Source organism: Apteryx mantelli, chromosome 3, assembly GCF_036417845.1.
Source record: "Apteryx mantelli isolate bAptMan1 chromosome 3, bAptMan1.hap1, whole genome shotgun sequence".
In the NCBI taxonomy this organism is placed as follows: domain Eukaryota; kingdom Metazoa; phylum Chordata; class Aves; order Apterygiformes; family Apterygidae; genus Apteryx; species Apteryx mantelli.
In genome coordinates this window covers 2,373,330-2,395,847 of record NC_089980.1, presented here as the reverse complement: position 1 = coordinate 2,395,847, position 22,518 = coordinate 2,373,330, and the positions used below count along the sequence as shown (strand labels likewise).

Sequence of the window (22,518 nt, the reverse complement as noted above, 5' to 3'; positions counted from 1 at the left end):
CCTGGGCCCTCTTGCTCGCCTGTCCCGCTGCCCGGCTTCCCCCTCCGCTACCTGCCCTCCCGCGGTGCGCGCAGCCCAGGGGAGGCGGCTGGGGGCTTGGCCGGTGTCCTTGGGGGCTTGGGGGCAGCAGGCCTCCTCCTGCGCCCGGGCATCGCCGTCCGAGCAAGGGGCCGGAAAGGTTTGGGAGCCCCTAGGCCTGCGAGCGAGCGAGCGCAGGGCCCCGCGGCCCGCGACCGTGCCCACGAGCAGGGAGCGTGGCATTGCCTTCTGCGCGATTCCGTCGTGCCGACTTGGAAGCGGAGACTCCAAGTGTGTTTGCAACGCGAATCGCCGAGGGTAGTCGGGCCAGGTGTAGTGAAGGGTCCTTGGCCTGGCCATGGGACAGGTACATCCCTTTTCCGACTGGGAAGGGGGTTCCTGCGTGCCAGGAGAGGGGGTTAAAACACGTATCTTGCCCGTTCGTCCTCCTTGACGTTTCCTTGCAAACCTGATTGTAAAAGTAGATTTTTAAACCACGCAGATGGGATCGCTTGTGGAAAAGCAGAAACCTGTACTTTCTCTGTTGGCTTCATTTCTTTGTCTCCTCACGCCTCCAAGCAGTTCATGCATTTCACTTACCTACTGCTCAAAGTGCAACTCTTAAGCGCTTTCAGGTAGGCAACATCTTGATGTGCTTTTGCCAGCACAGCTGTGTTGGTTAGGATTGAGCAAAACATGATTTCCAACTGGCGTTTCTGTGCTGGCTAAAGTCCCTAGGGTAAACATGACAGTGCTTGCAGGAGTGCCGTTAGAGCATAGTTTATGGAGACCAGCTGAGGGACTCATTAAGTTAATTTTGTTTACAGAGGTGCACCCTTGTCCAGGTGTGGATTATATGGCTGCTTTAGAACAGCTACTTGGAGCTGTGACTATACCAACCTGCAGCAACTCCGTTTTCAGTTCAGCTACATCTGTCCTGGCTCTTTTGCTGGGATAAGGTGTGCCAGCATGGCTGTAGAGCCAAGCTCTCGTCTTTCCTTGGGTCAGATCTGTGTTGTTTCATTAGTTTTAGATCTGTTTAGCGCTCAAAATATTTAGTTGTTAAGGCCCTTACAGATCAAGTATACTATTGAATGTTTAATCAGATGAGGAGAAAGACTATGCTAACTAGAATTGTCTATTAAAAACACACAGATAACCAAGAAAATTGTGCTGTGATTCTGGAGACGTTTATGTGGCACAGTCCCCTGTGTTTTACAGTTTGAAATACTAGACTGCATTTGACTTCATTGAGAGGATTTGTATTCTATCCACTGCCTCATTCTTTGTGTTAATTAAACACAAACTTAAGTAATAATTACCAAGAATATCAGCAAATATTGACTCTTCTGAAAATGAAGGTGAAACAGCTATGTGAAACACGGTTCCTGTATCTTGCTAGGAATCCACCTACCAAATCACTTTTGAAGCTTATGCTGACTCTTTCTTTTTGAAGAGATTTCTGTGGATTGGATTGCTTATATTTAGTAAAGGGCGTTTGGTGGGTTTTTGGGTTGTTTTTTTTTCTCCTCCTCGCTAGGTTTGCAGACCAGACAGTATTGTTGGAAATGGGCTTCCAGGGTAAGGTATCCCTGGCAGGTCAGGCTGACAGGACTTACTTGTACAGTAGCCCAGTAGCAAAGTGTTGTACGGTAATGTAGGTTACCCCTTTTGCTAAGGGTTTAAGAGGGCAGACACAGTGAAGGTCAACCTGTGTTGAGCAGCTGGTCTTACTCAGCTTCAGGAGTTCAAGGTTGCTTGAAAAAACCTCTGGTGCCCTGAGAAACTTTTGTGCTGGACACGGTACAAACCCAGGAATGAAAGAGCTCTGCTATTTGGAGTGCAGGTGGCCCAGCTGTGGGTTTCTGAGCAGCTCAAAGTCTCTTATGTCAGGACTACGCTATATGGGTGATATGAGGCTCTGCTGGCAAGGGGGCTGTGGGCAACTTGCATTCCTGGCACAATTTGGTAAGGGGCTATGGGGGTTGATTTTGGTAGGTTGCTCTAAGGCTCTGCTCTAAGACCAAGCAACTTACTGTTCGTCAGTCCAACCCCAAGGCCCCACTGGGAGATGTGGTCATGGTCACTGCGTGAAACTTGGCTACAGCGTCCTTCTCCCTCGCGTTCTGGAGTGCACAGCATGCGCTCAGTCATGTAAAGATTTTGGTTTTCGGCTGACAGGACCAGGAAGGCTGGCTGATGTCGCTCTGAAGCGTATGCCTAATGTAGGAGAAGACCGCTTTTTTTTTTTTTAACCTCAGGCTTAGAGGATTTTTTGGATTGTTTTCTAAAGATAAAACAAAATGTGATTTCTAAGGCAGTGAATGAATAGTGGATTGATTTTTTTTTTTTTCTTGCAGGAGGGAGCTACTGCTTATTTTAAAAAGATTAAAAGCAAAACAGTACCGCCAATGTACCTATTCAAGGGCTTCTGTTATCTACTAGAAAATGTGGCTGTTGTGCCTTAGTGCTGAGTAATGTAATTCATCTCCCGTGAGGCGCAGTGAATTCGGGCAGTGCTAGATAAGGTAGGTGTGGTCGCAGGCCTTCCCCTAGCAAACCTTTCCAAACCGCGGCCACCACTAATCAGCCCTGTAGGATCACTGAGGGCTTTAGGATCAGAAGCCGAAAGCGGCTCAGCAGCAAAATCGCGGTCTTACCTTCCGGACGTTGTGACTCCAAGCTGAGAGAGGGGCACGTCAGTGGGGTAAGGTGCAGAAACCTGGTGCTGTTGTCATGTGTACTGCAGGCTCCGTGGGTAAGCAGTACTTGACTGCGGCTCCAAATACTTGGCCCATCATGCAGATGTTGAAAATAAGAGGCTTATGATACCTCTAATCTGTAGCCAGAGATTTATCACGGTATGCAAGTGTCTGGCAATCCCCCACCCTGCTAAAATTCCTTACTTGAGAGTTGCCTGGGGAGAAGGCTCTTCAGGGCCAAGTGTTGCCAGTTAGACCATTTGTTTTGTTCGAGTCGTTTATCATTAAATTGGTAGTGTGTACTGGGAGGGGGGAGGGAAGTGTAACGAGGTATTTGGCACTGTATGTGAAATTAAGTCATCTGGTAATGAAATGCAGAGATGATGTAGTAGGATTTGGATGGATATGAGGCTTTTTATGAGCATGTAATATCCGATACATTTCTGAATTTAGAACACTGGAAAAAGTGTTTTCTGACAGATAAAATGGTACAGCAGGACACGTAATGTAATTCAGTTATTTCATACTGTTGAAGCAGCGTGTTCTTCGTATCAAGCACAGTACTGAAAGCTGGAAAGGATGTCATGTCCGCTTCTCAGCGTTTTTGGTGCTTGTGACCTAGAATAGAGCTACTTATTGTCATTAGTTTTAACTTTACCACCTGCAGTTACCCCAAATCTAAATCATGTTATGGTTCAGCCTACGGTGCTTGTTGAGGAACCTGAGCAACTGCTGTTTGGGAGGATGAGGAGAGGGGGTCGGCGGCGATGTGGAACTTTCTTCTTCGTTTGCCTGGCTGCCGTGAGCCGCAACGCAGTTTGTTGGTGGATCAGCGGCTGCTACTGTTTCGCCTTCCTGGCTGTTGCATCTGAAGTGCTTTAGATGGTCAGATCCTGCTTTTCGTCGAGGTGATGTGATATCACAGCCTGTTTTGAGGATCTCTTATAGGCTTCGAGGCTCTCATAGATGGGCTGAGATGACACATACAGACCTCTACCCTCTTCTCCCCTATGCAGTTGTTTAATGTTGCAGCAGAAATGAGAGGAGCTGAAGGACCTAGCAGGCACCACAGGTGAGTCTTAGTCCATAGCTGTTTCCACACTGGATTTCTTGCCCTTAAAAGCGCCAGCTCTTCCAACTGATGATTTGGTTGCGGAGATGGACACAACGGTAGTGCAGTATGGAAACGCAAGTGTTTTCTTCATCTCTAACTGCTGCGTTATGTTTCCTTGTGAAAAGCATGCTTAACAGGCAGCAAGCCTGCACTTTAACAGGAGGTGCACGTGTCCTCTGTGGAGCCAGCACAGCAGGAACGCAGTAACAGGGAGGTGTTTGTGCAGCACAGGCCATTAGGCAACCCTTGGCCCAGTGTAATCTGAGGGATGTTACCCTTTGGCCTGTGTCATTTTATCACGAGGATGAGGATGGAGTGTTTAAGCAGAAAACATGCCCTAATAGGCGCGCTCCTCTGTGCTGCCCATCCTGAGCAGGAGGGGGCTGGCTGCCAGGGAGGGGTGGCAGCTGCCTCCATCCGCAGCAGCTGGCCGTGCCCCTCCAGCAATCCCCCTCCGGCCGGCCCGATGCCTCCGGGGCATCTGGGCCAGCTTCCCTTTCGCTGCTGTTCTTGTGGAAGTTGGGCTGAGCTGCTTTGCCCCTTCACGGGGCAGCGTGGCGGAGAAGTGTTCCTGTGCGGGAGTTGGGTGAGGAGATGCATGGAGAGGCTGGTGGCCAAGAAAGGAGCTGTCGGGCTCAACAGCAGGTAGATGCAGTTAGGGGCATTATACCAGAACCCGTGTCCGGTGCCCAAGGCTTCAGAGGAAGGGGGAATCATAGCATGCAAGTGTTATAATTGCCTCTCTCCTACCAAGAGTTGTTTCTTGAATTTTTCAGAAGAACAAAAGCAGAATGATGTGAATTTCTAAGACTTAGAAAGTCCATTATTTGTGAGGATCACTCCTAGCTCAAGAGAAGACAGGCCTGATTCTTCTCTCTTTATGTGAACGTTTACAATTTTACATTTCCATTGACTTCAGTGGAGTTGCTTCTGAATTCATGCTATTAGTTGTGAAAGCTGAATCAGGCCCAAGATTTTGGTCTTATCCTTATAACTTCTTTTTGCCGTTTGTAATTTTTATGTGAGCCTATATATGTAGAGCCCATGCTTAACTTCTTTAAAATTGAACATTTATTTTGCAGGTTGGCTAAAACTGTATTTCTGTGCATTTTTCCCCCCTCTCACATAACACTGGTCACTTCTCTTAGAGAATACATTAAAATCTTTCTGCAGAGTTGCAACAGAAATCGTTTGTCTTAACCTAGCAAGACTCTGGTCTTCAGTGGCCTTCACCCATTTGTTGTATAACTTAGAAGTTTGGGAATATTTTTGCCTACCGTTCATTCTGAGGTAATTTCATTTGCGATTATTTGAACGCAGTATTGACATAGGGTGTCTTGCTGCAGTTATAACTGCATGTGGACTTCAGTGCTTTGATCTTGAAAGGCTGAGGAGGGTCTTGGATTTTTTTAATCATGCAGCAGTGTAGCGTGACTCACACGTAAGCATCGCGTTCGATTCATTTGAATGTTCGCTCTGTATGTCGAGTGCTAAGCCGAGGCTTGCGATTCTGGGTTTTATCAGCCAGAGTCATTTGTCTTTGAAAAGAAGCTGGCTGATAAAATAGGTGTGGGGGTTTTTTTGGTGTTTTTGTTTTCCTACCTTGAGATCAGCAGAGACAAATTATACATATCAAATATCAGGGAGAGGAAATTTAGGAGCTCAGTCCCACTCTCTCTGTAGTTTTTTTAAACAACTGGTTCAGCTGAAAATCGCTGAGCATTAATGCTACACTGTTCCCTTGAATTTGGTAGGGATTCTACCATTGGCTTAAATAGGAAGAGAAGTATAAAAATCTCACCATGAGAGAGTGAAAGTGTAGCGGAAGCAAGTTATTGGAGTCCAAACGATCATTTGACAGGAAAAAAGTCTTTCCTGGCATGTAATTATCATAATATATGATTTGCCAGCAGTGAATCCCTTTCTGTTGGGTGCTGTGTAAAAACAGAGTGAATGAAGCTGCGCTATGGAGGAGTATGACCAGAGTAGGATAAGATGAAGGAAGCGCATTCTCTTTTTCCCTGCAATCTTGGAACAATGTTTCCAAAGACAACCTTGCAAATGAACGTTTTTGGAGGATCCTGCATCTAGGTTCCTGTCTCTGAAGAGTCAAAGTCCAGCTTTACTCATGGGCAGATATCATCTTCCTGAGTTTTGAGTTTCCTGAGTGGAAATCACTGAATCGTTTTTGTAAGGTATTTAAACACTAAGGGACAAATCCCTAGCTGGAAACAAGTGTAGCTCCGTTAGAGCCAGAGCAGCACCATAAGTTGCCGCTGGTGAAGGATGCTAACAATCGGTTGTTCCAGTCTCGTGTTTACAGATTTAGAGGCTGAAGCAATTTAATTTTGAGAGGCTTTCCTCAAAAGAAAGCTGTTTTTGCTCCTTGCTGCATCAGCTCCAGAATGTGAATGCCTTTTGGCTAAATGCCCAGGACTAGACACAGTACTCTAAACACGGTCTTACAAGTGGCTTGCAAAGCGGGGAGGGGGGACTTTTTGGACTTGTAAATGATTCTCTTACTTTTTTGCATCCTAAGTGATTTCTTTGGCTGTTACTTTATATTTGCTGAATACAAATCCCTACTTTCCAATAATTAACTCCAGAGCTCTTTGACCTGGAGTTTTTTGAAACATACTTTCAGCATCAAAATAACCCACTGTCCTATTGGTTTTCCTCTCATGTCTGATGTATTACATGTGATGACATTCCCTTTCTTAACCTACCTGAGGATCCTTAGCCTTGTCTTCTTCCTTTTAATCCTTTGCTTACTAGTTCCTGTTAGTAGATATGAGCGTATGTCAAAAATACATTTAAATACATAGGAGAATGAATGTGCGGAAAATGATTGGAATATTTGCTTGACTGACTTGAAACTATTGTGTTCCTCACAGAGCTGGTTGGTTCACATGAAGACTTAGTTGTGAAGCGTGGGAGAATGGCAGAAAGCAGAGCCGCGGGACTGGTCTGAATGAGCGATCAGAGCAGCACGCTGAGTCGGTGCACGGAGAAATAACTTGCTCTGTTAACAGTGTCCTCTTCTATCATCTTTCTTCTTGCCCTGCAGGTGCCTGGTCAGGTGCTTAAGGCAAAAGCCAAGTGCTGTGGCCCAGCGTGGTTTCCCCTACGTGGAGCAAAGGACAAAATTGTCAGCTCTTATTATGCCAGTGCAAACTGTGCCCCGGAGCCAACGTGGCGGGGTGCTGCTTTTTCCTCCAGCTTCGTGCTAATTCTGTAATTGAGCCTTGTGATAACTTATACTTGGGAATTAAATAAGGCCCAGACGGAGGTGTGGGTATGGAACTACTCGCCTAAGAAATGGCTCATCAATTTTGGTGAATAAATTCAGTCTTTGAACTGAATTTCTCGTCGTAAAAATAACGTAACCATCACAAGGATAAACATACATCCCTTCCGGTTGGGGCCTTGGCATGCTTTTGATGCATGACTTACTGAGACTATAATTTCTAGGGAAAACATTTAGATGTTGGCAACTGTGGAATGCCAACACACACTAGATTGTCATAATAAGCTATTTTGGCTGTGGTTGGGGATTTAAACAAAAAAATGGCTTCTCAGTGTTCAGAGCAGTTAATGCAAGATGGAAAAACGTGCTAATTTAAACATTTTGCATAGCTATGAAGAAGGAAGCCAGGGTTCTTGCAGCATGTTTGCTAAGGACCACACCTGTTTGGTTCGTGTCTCTGGAAGAACTTCAGGATACTGTGTGTTATTTATGCTGTGTCTGCTCATGTGCCAGATTATAAACCCTGCTTTGTAAACAGTTTTTATTACGGTCTAGAGACAGCCGTATAAATTGTGGTTGTTTTGGAAGTTGATCAAAAACTCAGTGTTTGACAAGAGTTTCAGTTTTGGAAGGTATGACTAGAAAATGTAAATTTTCAGTCCTATGACTTTTACTGCTAGTAACTTTAACTTGACTGATTTAAATAATAGCTGCAATAAAATTCTTAAGTGTTTCTCTGAACGTGTGTTAGACCTGGGAGTTACCGCTGAAGTCTTCATAAACTGGTTATAAAAAAAACAGAAATTTTAGAAAATTATCTTTGGGTAGTGAGTAAACTTTTCCTCTAGTTAAATATGTCAGACTTGTAAAACTCTGCAGTTAAGTCAGAATTACAAGTGAGGATCAAGAGTCTGTTAGCCTCCCTCCTGTGTCCCAAAAAGGCGCCACCTCCCTTGTGAAAAATAGACTACAGCTCTAGTTTAATGTGGGGTGGAATCTAGGAACTTTAAATAAAATAAAAATGATTAACAAAGTTAATGAGCAATAGAAAAGCTTGAGTCTTACCGACTTATCGTGAGCAATTACACAGAGAACCGTGGCGCTAGCTTGTGTTAGTGCAGCGCTCCTCATTTTATGTAGTAAATACTTCTTTGGGAACTAGGTTACTTGGAATTTTTGGCTTATCTGATGGGAATCTGAAGATTCAGCATCTAGAGAGCAGTAAACCTTCCTTGGGTTAATTCAAGCTTTCTATTTAATGAGTCCATAAAAATTTGTAATTCATGTTTGATTTACTTAGATAAATGCACGGCTCATCAATTCAAAGATACTCCTTTTATTTATTTTATTTTATTTTATTTTTTTAGTATGTCCTTTAAAATATTTAACTTTATTGCAATCTTTTTTCTTTTTCTGGGAGGTATGAGCTGCCAAGATAAATATCGGTTTATTAGATTGTGGACTCGCTTTTTTTAAACGTCTAAATGAAAAATGTTATTTCGTCCCTTGGTATTTCATGAATGATAGGACATATGTTAGCTATCACTTCAAGTGTATTTCCCATATCGTTAACAACAGCTCTAGAAGCCAGAAAAGCGTCTTGGCTCCCTCTTGCCCATCTTGTCCATGGCTAAAGATAGTATCCTAATGCGTGCACACCCTTTTTGCAGACAGACTGGGCATCCTCCCTTACTGCTCATATTCTTCTATTTGCCATATGTCAGTCTAGACCTGCCTTGCATTTACTGCTCCACAGTGTGCTGGAAACATTTTTTTTTAATATCACAGCTTGAGAGCTATATTTAAATTTAAATTTTTATTTTATTTAAGCTTTGTTTCAGGCCAAGGAACTCTCAAATATTCTGCCAAGTTCGCTGATGCCTTTTGTGGTGTTTGGGGCCGTATGTTTAACTGCAGATTGCTGGACAGAGGCACTAACTTATAAGCAGTGAACTGAAGAAAGTTGTCTTAAAATGTCAATGCGTAGTTTCATATCGCCTTTTCTTTCACAAATAAATGCACATTCTTAGCAACACAGTTGTAAGTCCTCCTGCTAGGAGGCAATGCATCAGTTGTGATGGGCAGACTCCTTGGGGTTGGCTGGTTGGCTGTTTTTCCTTGTACCTTCCAGTTCCCAAGCGTGGGTGGGTGTTACATTCCCTCTGCAATTCCCATTATAAGGATGTTTCCTTTCGGGGGCTGAGGCAGGGACAGACTGGTTACAAACGTTTCCTCCCTGTGAGTTATCAAAGCTGATCTGTCCTTTTTTGAGTCGCGCAGAATGGGTGGGTAGCCTTTATTTAACTAGCAAAATCTGATTTGGAGTATTTTACTGCGTTCTGGTGCGTTATCTGAAAGAACAACGAATTTAAGAAAGGTAGACAATCTGTTCAGCCCATCTCATACTCAGTAAACTTTCCATTTGGCCAGGTGTGTATACTTAATATATTATAACTTTAGCTCTGATGATCTGTCAGTTTTTCTCTGGCCATGCTTTTCCTTAATTGCTCTTTATTAAATGAGCTCTAGCGGAGGATAGGCCAACAGATTTCGTTTAACTCTTAAAACTGCTGTAAAGGTCCTAGCAAAAATAATGCATCAAGTCTAGTGACTTATGGGTTGTATATACTATGCTTGTCATTTATAAAGCTGTATATATTCTGAACGTACAGTATGCAAAGCATGGCATTTCGTGTAAATGGGGAAAAGGCTCATTATGTGTTGTATCTGTGAGTAAAGCAGCTTGTCCTCTCAGCTGAGGAAGCAGGACTCTATAATCACGAGTCTGAGGAGGAAAACAGATTGATTACAACTTTTTTTCGTGGAACCAGACCTGAGTACAGGGCATTAAGTGGTCCAAGATTTAAACGCCACAAAAAAATTGTGCAAGTGATGAACAGGTCCTTGCAATTGCACTGATTATTTCTGCTCTCTGTCTCTCTAATTTACTCTTTATGGCTTTAATCCAACAAGTGTAAAAAAAAACAGAAGACCCTTTTCTATCTCCAACTAGCTGCTCGGTTTTCAAACTCGGAGCGACCTGGTTTAATGATTCCAGCCTTTCCAGAAGATTTTGGCCCAAATTTTCAGAAAAGTTGGCTGAAGTGAGGTTACTAAGTCTCAGCTTAGACGCTTGCCAGACCTTCAGAAGCGTGGGGTGTTCTGCAGTTGCCAGCGATGCTGACAGTGTTTTCTGGGTGTGCAACAGCTTTTTAAAAACCAGGTGCAAGTTTAGCAGACTGAGTAGGGACATAAAAGCGTCCTTTAAGGCAACCTTTTGCCTAGGAATGGTAACTTAAACCTACTAACAGTTAATAGGAATCGGAGGTTTCCCTCTTTAAATGCAGCCTCTAAACTGTTAGATAAATATTCGGCGAAAACTGAACAGTGCTGAGCTTTGATACTCCAGCTGAAATTGTGGCTATTTAATGCTTCCTAAGACAATTTATAGAAGTTACATGACTTCATCTGGGGCATCTAGTCTTGAAAATTTTTGTCGTTATCCCTTTTTCTGTACCATGTTAATCGTAACAACTGTTAATTAGGCCCATATAACTGCCTTAAACTGATGGGCCAGCACACTCGGTATGAGAAGAGTTTGGGTTTTGGGAGAGGACTGCTGGGAGAACTGCCAGAGAGCAAAACATGCATTCCTTAAACCCTCAGTGTCGTTTAAGTTGACGTTCTTATTTCTAGGCTTAGAATGACCTACAGCTATCAGTCAGCAAGCTTGATGTTTTCAAGTGCAAATGAAAAGCTGCTCTGGCTGGCAGGCAGGCAAAGCCTAATTAAATGGAACTAGTTTGGGGTTAACCTGACCTGATGAACAATAGGCTTTTTTCTTGTTTTTTTAACAGTTGCGCAGCTGGCATCCAGAGCTGGGCGTGAATATACCAAGGCTGTGTAAAAACCAGATCAATGGCCTGCCTGTGACAACAAAGTAAGTCAGAGCCGTGTGCCAGAAACCCGAGGCTCCCTCGGCGAGCAGGTAGTTGGGAAGAGGCTCCCACAGCACTGTGTGATATCAGGTGTCCTGTGTAGGACGAGATACGTTAGTTGACTCCGTGGCTCTCTTTAAAGTTATATTTATCTGCAGATTTCCAGGCAACGCTGTGAAAATAATGCAGTCATTATAAGCTTAGCTGTAGAGCCATCTTTGTAATGAGTTTCCAGTGCCAGAAAAAAGAGAAGCAGTGTAAGAACGAGACCCTTATCTTTTACCTAATGCTTATTTGTGTCATCCCGGTTGTGGAATATCAGTGAAACAGGAGGTGGGTGGTCTCAGTTAAATACAGTAAGTAGTCTTGTAGACCTTTTGTCTCTAAGAAGACAGATATAATTGTAGCCCCAGTCCCCAAATCATCTGCCTCTGTTACCGTGCTTTGTTATCTAAGTGTTTAACGTGTGCGTCAAACTTTGCATGGCAAAGAGCGTCTGAACAAGAATGATATTCAGTAGAGCCTGTGATGCTCATCAGTGGTCTCTACCCTGAATTTGGATTGTGGATTGCATCCGATTTCCATTTCACTATCTGGTAGTCTGTTTTGGTGCTGCACAAATTTGGGAACTATCAGGGTGTGATTACTGCCCAACTCTTACATTTCAAACTTGGAGACCATGGAGAAGGGCAATATTATTTAAAGTGATTATTTTTTTTTAAACTTTTAAATTGTTAGTCAAATGTAATGCAGTATTTGATGACAGCAGGAAGAAGCTTCTTGTGATGTTCATGTCATGCATCTCTGCCACCATTTTCTCATGAATTCTGCTGAGAAGTAGAGACGTTTATTCCTGCAGAAATGAGGAGCACACTTGATTCAGTGCTAATGCTGGGGTAGAGCAAACTTGTGTCTGTAGGGTGACTCACCTTTTTGTGGAATTCCTTGCTTTTATTCATCCAGTGACCAGTGGCAGGCATTGGTTGTCAGTTTTTATCGAGCGTGCTAGATTTTAGTTGAAGGCGATACGGTTATTTGCTTGGCTACCTAACTCTATTTCTAGGCTCGCGTCTGCTCCCTGCCTTTCAGACAGTCATTAACCCCAGCAAGGCCATAACCGTTACTCTGTCGGATCCAGTTCAGTGTGTTGGAGTCCTTGGATCTGTGTTGGGAACGGGCAGGCTCATCCCTGAGGGAAACTAGGCCATTTTCTGGTACGTGAAGGCGCTCAGTCCAACATTAACGCTTGACAAAGTATATTGCACAGCATGAACCTAGGAAAAGATCGGTGCAGAGGGCACGTGTTGTAGTGAGATTTTCATTCGTGGTCCGATCCCTCAACACCGTTGTTACTGATGGTGGTATAGCTGAATTGAAGGAAACACGTTGAAGGTGACGCTGCTGTGCTGCAGAGGTCGAGAGTCGTGATGGTAGTGGGCTAAAGTGTGAGGACTGTTGTACTGAGTAAAGCTGTAGCCCTGTGTATCAGAGTCTGTCTTTCTGGCCTGACTGGCTTGTCTGGTGTGGCTTTTTGTGGCTGCGAGGGAAGCTACCAGAGCAATTTAAATGTATGCCAGTGAGTCTGCGAAAGGTGGGATTCCTTGCTTTGACAGCTTGGGGTGGTTGCGTTGACCCACATCAACAAGCCGAACGTCTGGAATAAAATGCGTAATTCAGAAATGCCTCAGATAACTGAGGGTTCTGTAGCGGCAGCATATGCAATGGGAGTAAATCCAAGCAGGTAAAAGAAATGTTAATCATTTTGGTAGTTTTGATAATATAACCGACTTTTGCTCTTTTTGAATTGTCAGAAAACATGCTTGTCCGTCAAATAGCTAGTAAGTGTGGGAAGTTATTGCCATAAATAAAGTTTACATGTTTAGCAGGAAAACCCCTGCAGATCAAACATTTTTAAAAATGTTTTTATTCCAATTATTTTTGTACACATTTGTCTTTAGAGATGGGTATATTACTATTGAAAGCTTCAGCTCTTCTGATAACGGAAATTATGGAAAAATGGGTCTTTTTGTTTTACTTCTGCAAAGTGCTTAAAAGAGTTTTCTTGCGCATAAAAGGGTCATAATTTAAATTCTGGTCTCCCAAGGCTACACATAAATAACTTGTGTTGTTGGGAAGGGGCAACATTATCATTTATTGTTTATCTCAGAGCTCCAGCCTTGCTCATGAAATGACCAATTAAAGTGTCACTGTTCCAGGCCGGATGACAGGATGGTGATGTCAGTGTAACTTGGGTGGGGGCACGAAATATGTGCCCAAGGGTGCATACGTGCCTCTGTGTGCAATTGCACGTTGGAGGAGGCTGGAGAGATGCTCTTTTGTGTGATGAGCTGCTCAGAGCTGAGGCAGCCGCTTGAAGCTGCTCGTGGGCAGGGAGCACGTTTCTGATCAAGGGAGATTAATGAGCAGAAGGCGTCAAAGGTTCACCAAACCTGCACTTCTTCACATGGATAGTGATGCTCTGTCAGGGCGGTGGCACGTGGTTGTCTACCTGGTTGGTCTGATGCCGTGCAAAGAAGCAGTGGTAGAAGGCCTAGCAGGCATCTCGCTGGCAAGATGGACAAAGCGTAGAAGGAGAAACGGGCTCGGAGCGTGGGAAGCGATTTGCCCACCGGTGTGGTAGATGTATTTAAAGTCGGGGTTGCAGCCTGGGCCTCTTTCCGCTGAAGCGCGTTGCTGAACAATAGCTTCCCTGGACAGGAAGGACCACAGCAGTTCTGTCCCGCGGAATATGACTTTTTATCTAAAGGGGAAAAGGAAAAAAAAAAAAAAAAAAGGTTCCAGCCCTTCAAGCTAAGAATAAACTTGAAAACTGTGAGCTGAATGCACGCAGGGTTGCAGCTGACGGCGGCTGCTGCTGTTGCACCTTGGGCCGCAGGGGAGAGGTGAGAGCTTCGCTTGCCGCTTCAGCCCGTAGCGGCATCAGGAAGCCCAGCTGGCTGCAGCAGTCCCTCTTGGCTGGCGAAGGAAGGCATGGGAAGAGCGGACTAGCAGTCCCTCTAGGCTCTTGCTTTCCTGGTCCACAAGGGTTTCTCTGTGCCGAATGCCAGCTAATTACTTGGGGGGGGGGTGCCTTTTGACCCCAGCCAGGTTTTTATGTGCAGCTCCAGTTATCCTGTAGCCAGGCTTTGGGAAGTAACGGAGCGTGCTTGATTTCTGTCTTTAAGGGGGAAGCTCATAACCAGCTCCTTGGGCCTCGTGCATGGTCATCTTCTCCAGCAAGGGGTGTGGCAGGGCTTTGCAAGGAGGGGAAGACACAGGACTTGGCGGAGGCGGTGATCCTGCACGTGTGAGGCCAAGGTCCAGGGCCTGCAAAGGGGAGGGAAGGCAGAAGAGGAAAGAGAGAGTGAGTTTTAGAGCTGACTTGAGTCCCCTTAGCTCGGTTGCAGGAGGTCAAGTTACTTGCTCAGAGAGATTTGTGACTCCCTGGAGACGTGGGTTTGTGTTTATGCAGATGATGCCGAGATGCATAAAAACAGCGAGAGATGAACTTGTTGGTGTTTATTTTAAGAGCAGTTGATAGACTTTGTCAGTGAAGATTTGTTTTCCACTGCACAGAATTGATACAAAGAAGCTGTATAAAAATTGGCACCAAATGTAGGAGCAATAAAATGCCACATTAAGTGTAAGTCTTGAAATTGTGGTACATAACCACAAGAACTGTTTTCACCCATAGGCAGCTTTCTGTTTATTATCTGCGGAATAACTTGTTTCTGTTAGCTATGTTACTCGAGTTAATTTTTTATTTGTAAAAAGAGCAAGTAAACTTGTATCCCAGTGTACCTGGCAGTCTGCTCCAGCTCCCCACGCACTATTATTGCCAGTGTTGTTGGTGCTAGCAGTCACAGGAATCTTCTGGCACCCATGTGGCAGCAAGAATTAAACCTAGAAAATGTCTTGTCATCTGACTGGTACCTCATTTTCTGGGTTTCATCATATGATTCGGATCAAAAATACAAAAATGTGAGACTAAGACTCTTTATCTAACCTATATACATAACAGAAACCCCTTGATATAGTAGACCTCTGGAGTCATCTATGTGTTTTACTTTTGAATGGTCTCCTGTAGTCAGTCCTTTGACCCAGTTTCACCATTTCACCAAACACAGCTTATTCCTCTAAAATACCTATTTCGAAACTCTTTGTCCCGGGAGAGAGGAGAAAACAAATTGTTTACACAAGCAAATGAAGACTGGAGAATTAAACACCCACACTTCCTTCTTCAAGAGATCTCATACTAGTAGTTTCTGCGAACTCATAAATCCAGTGGGGAAAGAGAAACTAAGCAGTAATCAAATGGTTCTTGATGCAATTGCTGGAACTGCTGGCGAAGCAAAGTTTGGAGGTGATAATCCTCCCTGTACCCTGGGGGATCAAAAGTAGCCCAGGCAGAGAAGCAAAAACTGCTCATCTCAAAATCTAGGCAGGGGAGGACTATTTTTTTTTTTTCTTGTCCAGATGAAGACAGCCTGGGAGAGGTCAGTCAGTGGTAGCTGCATCAGTTCCTCCCTCTTTTTCTGTATGAGAGTGTATATATATATCCTTATCTTTGGAGAGGGACCTGAGGAAGGAAGTGGATAGGCGTGTTGTTTGGGTGAGTCTTGGACCATATTCTCGAATATAAGTGTGATGCTGAAAGATTGGGGAGAGATGAGCAAGCTTTTCCAGCTTTTGTGTAGTGCCAGATCTTGGAGATGTTTTTTATAAAACGAAATACATCTGTCTTTCCAGGATCTTTAGGCGAATGCTAGGGAGAAAGGGGGAGAAAAGGAGAAGAGCTTTAGTAGGGAGTTGAAAATGGTGAAAACTGCAAAATGTGAAGAGAACTGAGGTGGTGGACGGGAAGAGGAACATTGCTAGGAACATGCCTGAAGGACAATTTACAGGGAAGAAGGCTGGCAGAGTCATGGGGCTTCATCCCCAGGGGTTCAGCTGCAAGAAAGAGAGGGCAAGGTGGCCAGGAGAGGCTGGGGCTAGTCAGGACAAGCAGAGTGAGCAGGGAGAGCCAGTAGTGGACCTCCTGATAGAGCAAACAGCAGCTGGGGAAGGAAAGAGGGTCAGGAGAGCAGCAGTGACCTTGGTGATATTGAGGAACTGCATGTCACTGGTGACAGAGGAAGGAGCATTAAGTTGGAGGGGCCTGAGATGGTTACTGGAGAGAGAAAACTCACAGGGAGAGGTCAAAGGGAGTAATTGCCCTCTGGAAGAGGGTGAAGAGGAGCAGCATGAGGATAGGAAGGATGACCTCTGTTTGCAGACTTAGACCCCAGCCAGGAAACTTGGTCGAGGATAACATTGTCTGTCCCGTAGTGTTTATGTAAAGAAAGGAAGAGGAGTGGGATTAGCTTGGGACAGATATTTCAACAGGCTCCAGCTTTGAATTTCCTGGGTTTTGTCAGCATGTGTCATAACCTTTCTGTTTTCACAACTTATTTTTTTTCTGTCAAGAAATGGGAGGGAAGAGGAAATAATAAACATCGTGTTTATCAGAGAGTAGTATGTCATGTTTGGCTTCTCTCTCATGTGGTTGGTAAAAGTATATATTTAGAAATTAAACAAATTTTAGTTTCTAAATATTTGAGTCCCTCAAAAAACCCCTTCCAAACACCCCCCCCAATAAGAAACAGTTCAGTTGTTTGAAAAATCTAATTAAAATAATATTTTGGAGAACAGTTCAAAGTTGTGCAAGTGAATGCTCCTCATAAAAACAATCACTCTTGTAACTGGTCTCAGTCCTGATCCTTAAGAAAAATGTGCAGATACTCCAGAAATGAGTTTGGTCATTAAATTTCATAGCTAACTTTCATGCTCTACATCAAAACCCATAGATTGAATAGAGATACTGGCTTGGTTGCATGTTATAATTGCCCTCCCCTTCTGCTAACCACTTGCTGGTCTATGGAACATTTACTATGTGTCTCTCCCTTTTCCGTAAATAAGCACTCTATGACTCCTTTATATCTCTTTCCATCCACCCCCCACTCGCACAACTAAAATCCCCTTCGCTCTTCTGATATTAATTACCTTTTCTTTCAGAGAAAGTCACACTGGTATGTACCTTAGGGGAAGAAAAAAAAACAGAATTTACTTAACTTGTAATTAGTTTGGAAATTCTTACTCCAGTTTCAGGACTGAAAAAGGGATTATGAGTTGAAAGCCTGTCTAAGCTACACCAGTTGGCCTTATAAAAGGTATTGACCCTATCTACAGACTTCATTCTAAAGAACTGTTAGACTACCCTGTTTTTTTTCCCCAACACACCAGATCCTCAAACAGGTGAGAAATAAAAACTGTTCAAACTTTGTTGTTTCCCCAGGCTCTTGCGTGTGTGGTTCCCCCCCAGTAATTGTGAAATATATCCGTGCGTTTCACCTCCTGTGCTATATGACATAGCTAAAAGGACAAGGGCTGGGCTTTGGGGATCGTCCTGGTTGCTATGTTGGCACGCTTGTACAGCACGGAGCTGACTCACAGGCATGGCTCAGTCTGTTTTTTCCGCTGTGCATAGTCAAGAGAGTGTGATTCAGGAAGAAATTACACATTCTGGGCTCGATGGCAATTTTCCCTCTACATGCCACAGGTTGGAAAGCGCTGTTTTTTTAACAGCCGAGAAGGTGTAAGGTCTCTAGTGGCGCTAACCCACTCCACTTGCTTCTATCCAAAGCCAAGGCAAATAAGTATGGAAGCTTTCTTTACCAAGTAGCTTACTCATTCAGTGCTAGCAGCTCCTAACTAGATCAGGCCAGTCAAAGCTCTCTCTGGTTTGGGCATATGTGCGTTGCTACTGCTGTATTTACATGGGAGGTCTGTCTTTGTATGGAGAACAATCAGTTCAGTTTAATTAAATGAAAGACTTTTTCCTTTTTCTAAGCAAAATAAATAGATCAAGACATAAGCACTATTCTTCTCATGTTTTTCCAGTGAAAATCTTTTATTTTGTTCACTGATAAACTCATCTTTTCCTTTGTACTCAACATTGTGGGTAATTGTGCAGTGATTCTGCAAGAAAAATTGGTAACAGCTTTGTAAATATGCTACAGAAAGAAGGATTAAAAGCAGCTGATGGTTTTCTGCAAAAACTTACAGGTGAGTGCTGAGTGAATAAAGAAAGAAAAAAGTGCAGGTGTTTAAGATGAACAGTAAAACAAAAATCCCCTTGTTCATGGGTGGTTTTTTTTTTTCCTCTCATATAGCTTGTTTAATTACATTAATCTCTTGGTCAGAAAGCAATAGCAGAAATGTAGCTGATGACATTCAAGTATAATTATTCGTGGACAAAAAGCAAATCCACAACTGCAGAGCTTAAAACCACTTAAGTTAGTCACTTAGTGACCTAGTTCAGTTCAATATGTAGGAGGCTTTGCATTCCTAAACAGGCATGGCGAAAGCTAATCCTTTTAAATGCAAGCATTCCAGTGGATTTGCACTAGCTGGCCCTGAACACTTAGTCTTTATTTATTTTCAGAGGGGGAAATGAAGTTCAGTCTCTCTACAACTTTTCATTTATTTAAAGTAAGATAAATGTATTGTTCTGCATATCACTCACTGGGTCACTGCTGGTTTTTGTACGTGCTTGCCAGGGGTGGGTAACTAAATAGTCCTGGTTTGTTTAGTAAAGTTGTCCCTGTAGGCCATGGACCACCAGAGTTGCCTCGCCCCTACTGATACATCCATCCAAAAGTGTGTCAAACTGTTTGCTCAGAATTTAGAGTTTCCTGCACCTGGAGGAGATATTTTCTCATCCAGCTCTCAGGTGTGTATCACGGGTGTGGGGATCAAAGGGCTGCGAGCCCCAGCCATGCGCACTGGGTGCATTTTATATTTAAACAAGGAGAGTTGCTTTCTTCTCCCACCTCTCGAGCATGGTGCCCTGTTCTGTGACCTTGCGCTTGAGCCCATGGAGTGCCCCATAAAGTCTCACACGGTAGATACTGTTATCGGATAATTATTTCCAGGAATAAGCTTAATGCATTCTTCAGTAACTTAAACAGCATGCTGGGACCTACCTGTTTTAAAATCAAAGTGTATATCACTTTTGATTTCAGAGGTACTAGAGTTTCATACTAGACATTTGCCTTCCACCTGTCAAATTTCTAGGAGTTACTGTTAAGCATGTTTTCCTTTTCTGGTGCAGTAATGTCCCAAGGAGAGTAGCACGGCAAACAGAAGGGCAGTCTGGCTGGAGAGCTTCTTCATTTCATCCCTGTTCTGGTGTTCAACAAAATACTTTCGTTTGCTGATAAATACAAAGGCACAAATCTTATTCAGTAAGCATTTAAACTGATATGGCACTTTTTGATTTTTGTAATGTAGTCATTCCTGTGTGATTAAAAAGTGAAGGGGGGGGCATAAACTATAAGAAAGAAAAAAATATTTTTTCTCCAATAACTTATTCTTGCTACTCTTTCCAAAAATACCACAGTTGGGAAGCAACCTGGAACATGAGGTTTTATACTTGACTTTGTTGTGTATGAAATAGAAGTTCAAGGAAAGATTCCCCAGTGGTGAATGGGAACACACATCCTAGGGGAAGTCTTGGCCGGAATCGCAGAGGCCGGAAGGGATCTTCCAAGGTCAGCTAGTCCAGCCTCCTGCTCCGAGCACTTCCAGTCTGATCACGTTGCTCAGCGGCTTTGGCCGTCACCAAAGATGGTGACACCTCAGCCCCTCTGGGTCCCTATTCTAATATTTTCCCTTATATTGAGTCAGAAATTCCTGTGTTCCCGCTTGTTCCCATTGCCTCTTGTCCTTCCAGTATGCGCCTCTGAGAAGAGTCTGGCTCAATCTTCTCTACACCCTCCCATGAGGAAGTTGTAGACAGCGATAAGGTCTCCCCTTAGCAGAACGTTACAGAACAGAGACGATTTCAGTGAACTGAGCCAAATGGGTGCAGCACTTCTTTGCGGTGGGGGGGTAATGTGTGTGTGTGTGTCAGAGGAAGCGAGTTTCCTTTAGGCACGCTTTGGATATTTATTCTTTCGTGTTGTCTCCTCTGGTTTCTCTGTGGTGTGTACCAGTCCTCTGTTCTTACCTTTCTTTCCTCTATAAATGGGCAGCAGTGAAGGGTTATCATACACGAGCCCTATCATTACAGTATCCGAAAGCCTTGCGGTGTTAAATGTATTACTCCCTGAAAAAACCCTGTGAGGTTGGACGGCGTCGTTCCCAGGCTTCATGGGAAACAGGGACTGGTCGTATATCCAAGTTCTCACCGAATCTGAGATTGGTTCCCTAAAGCTGGAGAGTGCATTAGCTGCTGGGACTTTTCCCTCTCCTGCCAGCTGGCTTCTGTTTGTCTTGACAGAGCTACGCAGGGGGGCAAACAGCATTTTCTTCCCGAAATTGTGGAAATCCCTGTTTTTGAGATGATGCTATACTCTTTAGCTTTGTATTGTACACAGAGAGTGTGAAAAGTGATTGAAATGCTCCCCTCCCTGTGGGCCTGAATTTCTTCAAGAGCGGCTTGAGGCTCAGGTACCAGTAGGATTTGCAAAGCGAGCCGATGCGGGATGCTGGCAGTGTGTCGGAGTGCTTCCCACCCGTAGAAACGTGGGGCAACTTTCTACGCTACTGCAAGCAATGAACATTGTCACTTTTGCACTTCTGATGCTGCTTTTTGTATTGTTTTGGTAACTGAGCTGCTGACTGATATGTAATCATTTAAGTGAAGGCTACGAAGGCACTAATATTTTATACAGGCTTTCACAGGCGTGGTACTCAACAGATTGCGTGCCTTGGGATGCTTTATTATGCAGCTCCTTGATACTGTGCAAAAAGATTTTGGTATAGAGCTGAAGTTTATACTGTCCACAAAACTACTGTTTCATGTAATATGCTAATAGCTTGAATTAAAAAAAAAAAAAAAAAAAGCATGAAATTGTTTTTGACTAATACTGAGGGCTAAATTGAGAAGTGGCCCAGGCAGTTACATGTCTTAACAGCTTTTACCAAGAAATTCAAATATTTGAATACTGAATACTGAAATACTACTACTATATAGTTAACTGCCTTAACTTGCTGCGCTCGGAGGAAGAGCAGCCTGCGTTCTGTAGAGCGGCAGCTACTGCCTACTTGGAGCTATGTGAAAAATAAGATCTCGGGGTAGTGCAGTTCTGCTGGCTTGATTCACTAGTTAATAGATAAAACATTAGAGCAGTGGGAGCCCAGCTTACATATTTTCTTTTGAATGTATTGCTTAGAAGATGGGTTCAAGGTCAACACTGCAGTAAGAAAAAGCAGTTCTCTAGCAAATCATTACCGACAGCTAACGCTGTGCTGAAGTTGTGCACAGCAAGGACACTTTGGGCGTTTGTGTTCAGCAGTCTCAGGACGAGGAGTGCCGGCTTTTGAGTAGAGCTGGGAATTTCGGACGTGCTCAGTTGATACGGGCTTTCTTACTGACTCGCCTTGCGTGCCGTTTCGTGCCCGCTATGCTGAACCTCATTCCAAGAGCTGTGGGCGTTGATGGAAATCTTTCCTTTGATTTTAACGGGCAGGGGATGTGACATCTTACACATTAGCTACCTCCTGAACAGTATTGCACCCTTTAAATAGAGTTGAGCAAAGAGTGATCTCTGCAAAACAGTTCTTGAGGAATAAAAAAGACAGTTGCTTACAACTATAAAATAGTTATTTTTTATAGGAAGATGATATGTATTCAGCAGATCAGTGATACAACAAACATACAACTAGAAAGTGCTGTTGCATTACAATTGAAAGCTATGTTTTGTTATTGTTCGCTGCAGCTCAAACTATTTGTTTTATTTTAAAATAGCAAAGAGACTAAAAAAGATCGTATCTTTCCATTGAAAATTTTTTATGCAACACTTACAGTTGTTTTCAGGTCGCTAATAATCGGTGTTTATTTTTTACTTTTAAGGTAAACAACTCTTAATTCTGTTTGGCTTTTTTTTGTTTTTGTTTCTTCTTGTGCTGTTCTGGGTAAACAAATGGAAGCCTTTATGGTCCATTATATGAAGTTTTGGAAACCAACCAAAACTTACTGCTCAGTATTTCTGAAAACACTGAGCAAAATGAGTGAGAGCTCTGCTGTACTTAATACTGTGCCACACTGGAGAAGTGCTTTAAAATGGGACTCATGCATGTTCTAGAGCAGTGGGGAAATTTAGTCCTCCGATGTTTATTAACTGGTTTAGGCCCAACGATGAGTACTAGAAGGGCAATCATTACTGCTTATGCTAACCCAACTAACGCTGTAGGACAGTATATGTAGTCTGCAGTGGCAATGCCTTCTGGTATGATGAACACAAAATATGTATTGGAATGTGTTGGGCTTGAGAGGAGACTGTAGAGAATGCTATAAATAGTGTGTTTGACTGTGCAGAGCAGTTGTGCTTCTGTGGTCAGACTAGGAAAATAGATAAAATTCATTCCTGGCTGGTTGATCTCAAGTCTCTGAGATACTTAAGCGGCATGGGAGGAATTTGAGATTATCTGAAGAAAAGAACATCTTGTGTGTGA

At 43.6% G+C, this 22,518-nt stretch overlaps 1 protein-coding gene across 4 annotated transcripts in view; it reads left to right on the top strand.

Annotated features, from left to right (window-relative positions):
- Positions 1-22,518, top strand: part of RIN2 (Ras and Rab interactor 2) — an 83,713-nt gene that overhangs the window by 425 nt on the left and 60,770 nt on the right. For all 4 annotated transcript variants that reach the window (XM_067292619.1, XM_067292615.1, XM_067292620.1 and 1 more), the window contains exon 2: positions 10,939-11,021. The gene's annotated coding sequence lies outside the window, so the exon portion shown is untranslated. The remainder of the gene's footprint in view (positions 1-10,938; positions 11,022-22,518) is intronic.